Raw genomic sequence first — 2,750 nt, forward strand, 5'->3', positions numbered from 1 at the left:
GAATACTCGTATTAGGGTGGAAAATCTTTCTAATTGCCTAAAAGGTCAATACAATGTCAACCTCTCAATATACAGGGTGGAGCAGAACCGACTGAGCAGTTTTGAGGTTAAATAATAGAGTAATGGAGGTACATAAAGAAGAAAGTTTATTTTCCTAGAGGTTAGCATAACATACCATTTTGAATACTTATGTTTTGAAAACAATATCTGGAAGATTGGGGCCATTAGCTGCAACACACTTTTAGAGTCGTTCTCAGAGGAGAGAGTAACCGTAACAGTGAATTCCAATCGCTATGCTGCAAAATTTCTTGCAGCCCAGGATGGAAAACATTCTTGAAAATGAAGCATTGAGAGATGTGTGGTTCCAGCAAGATGGGGCTACAGCTCACACAGCTCGAATGTCACTCAATGTTTTGAATCGCATGTTTCCCGTAGGTCTGGTGTCTCTGAGGGGTGATTTACAGTGGCCTGCGAGGTCACCTGATTTGAGCATTTGCGATTTCTTTCTTTGGGGACATCTAAAAGAAAGGGGTTCAGAATTCGCCCTCACACCCTACCACAGCTAAGGGAACAGATTGCAGCAGAGGTTATGCCCATACCTCGCTATATGTGTGAACGTGCTGTAGGAAACTTCCGAGAACAACTCCAACAGTGAGATGCAGCTAACAAACCCCATCTTCCTGATATTGTTTTCAAAACATAAGTATTTTAAATGCTAGGTTATGCTAATCATGAGGAATATAAACTTTCTTCTTTATGTACCTCCATTACTCTTTTATTTTGCCTTAAAACTGTTCAATCAGTTCTGCCCCACCCTGTATAAGCTAGCTAACACATTTAAATTGTATATTGTAATCAATATATAACAAATAGTCAGACTACTTATAGCCTTATAAGAATTAGCTAAGCTGCTAGCTACGTTACTATGTACAATTTATTGCACTCTTGATGCTTCTGTACCAAAAACATTCCATTTATTGGAACCTAATACACACTAAGGCAACAAGTTTATATACCAATTTGTCATTCATAGTACATTTATACTAAAGCATGAATAACAATACCTCAATATAAATTAAAGACTGCCATTCAATATTTTTAAATATATGAAAAAATCAAAAAAATCAAAAAAATCAAAAAAATCAAAAAAATCATGATTTTTTTATAAAAAAATCAAGTGATTTAATCACATGATTTAATCATTTTGATTTAATCATTGCCAACCCTGGTATTTAGCCAGTATTTCTTGCATCAGAGATACTGTCAAGTATTTCAATGCTAACAGCATCAAAATCCACACAGAAACGTAAAATTTTAATAGGTTTTACACTGAAATTTATGCTCCTATTCCAAGAAACTGACACCAATTTCAAATTAAAAACGACTAAATTGAATCCATCGCGCTTTCTGGCATCTTCTCTCACAGCTGATTCCCGTTACAGTGCATTTTTTTTAGCTTAAGTTACTAATACGTAATTACTGTAGTTTTCCATAGTTCTGTTGGTACAAAACTTACAAAACAATGTTGAATTATTGATTGCTAATTTCTTGCATTAGGTAAATGTTTATGATTCAAATTGATCATAGAAGTTGTACCCATATAAGTAAAATTACCCATAGAAGCTTCACATATTACAGATGCCAGCGCTAGCAGCGGCAAACAAATGAACTACTTTATTGTTAGTATCTTCAGTCTTCACTAATAATATAAGAATATCGTATTCTGTTTAGGTCCGGTCTCTTAAAGTGTTCCAGCAACATATTTTCCATTACTAATTTTTTAAATGTATTGACTTGTGTTGCAGCGAGATATTGAATTGTTCGAATTCTAAACAAAGGTGGCACGCCCGTATTCAGATGCCAGCGCTAGCAGCGGCCATCAAATGAACTACTTTATTGTTAGTATCTTCACTAATAATTTATTAATATCGTATTCTGCTTAGGCACAGTCTCTCAAAATGTTCCAGAAAAACTTTTCTATTACCAATTATTTACATTTATTTGTTTGTGGTGCAGCGAAATATTGCTTTTTTTTGTCACCACGTGTTCTTGTGTGTGACATCACCATGGGACGACATACGTCACCGTTTGTGACGTATGTAAACATATGGCTAGCGTGAAGATGGGAGTCCAGTTCGGCATTGAAATGGATGGTTATTTGTGAATAATATTTTTGATTGTGATATTAATTATAACATATTTCTGATTGTGAAATAATCTTGATTGTGATATTCACACTTGACAGATATTCAACATTTGAATATCGAAGTTCTAACATCATGAATTACGAGGTAAGAGTGTAAGGACTTAGCAAAGCTAGAATCATGGCTGAGGCAGTGAGGCTTAACCGATGTCATTGTAATTTTTTACGTCATTGATATCATTGTGGAACCAACGTAAGTAACTAAGGAATTTCCCAGTTCAAATATTTATTGATTTATTACTATCAATTTCGAAACTCCACATAGGGTAAACGCGGTATATTCCGACACATTAAGGACGCATTGAGAAATGAAAAACTATAAAAAAAAAACATATGCGTTACATAAGTTCTGTTGCCTTCACATGACTCTCATAACACTTCACTATGCATCAGCAACGATGAAACGTCACAAAATGTTGCCATATTTATTAAAAAGCCTTTAGAATGGAAACCTACCAAATCCCTATATTCCGTCACTTTGTGTGGCAACATCCGACACGTGGTGAGTCGTATTGCGTCAGCGCTTCAAATTTAACTGATACGTATT

Source organism: Hyalella azteca, unplaced genomic scaffold (assembly GCF_000764305.2).
Source record: "Hyalella azteca isolate HAZT.00-mixed unplaced genomic scaffold, Hazt_2.0.2 contig7573, whole genome shotgun sequence".
NCBI lineage: Eukaryota > Metazoa > Arthropoda > Malacostraca > Amphipoda > Hyalellidae > Hyalella > Hyalella azteca.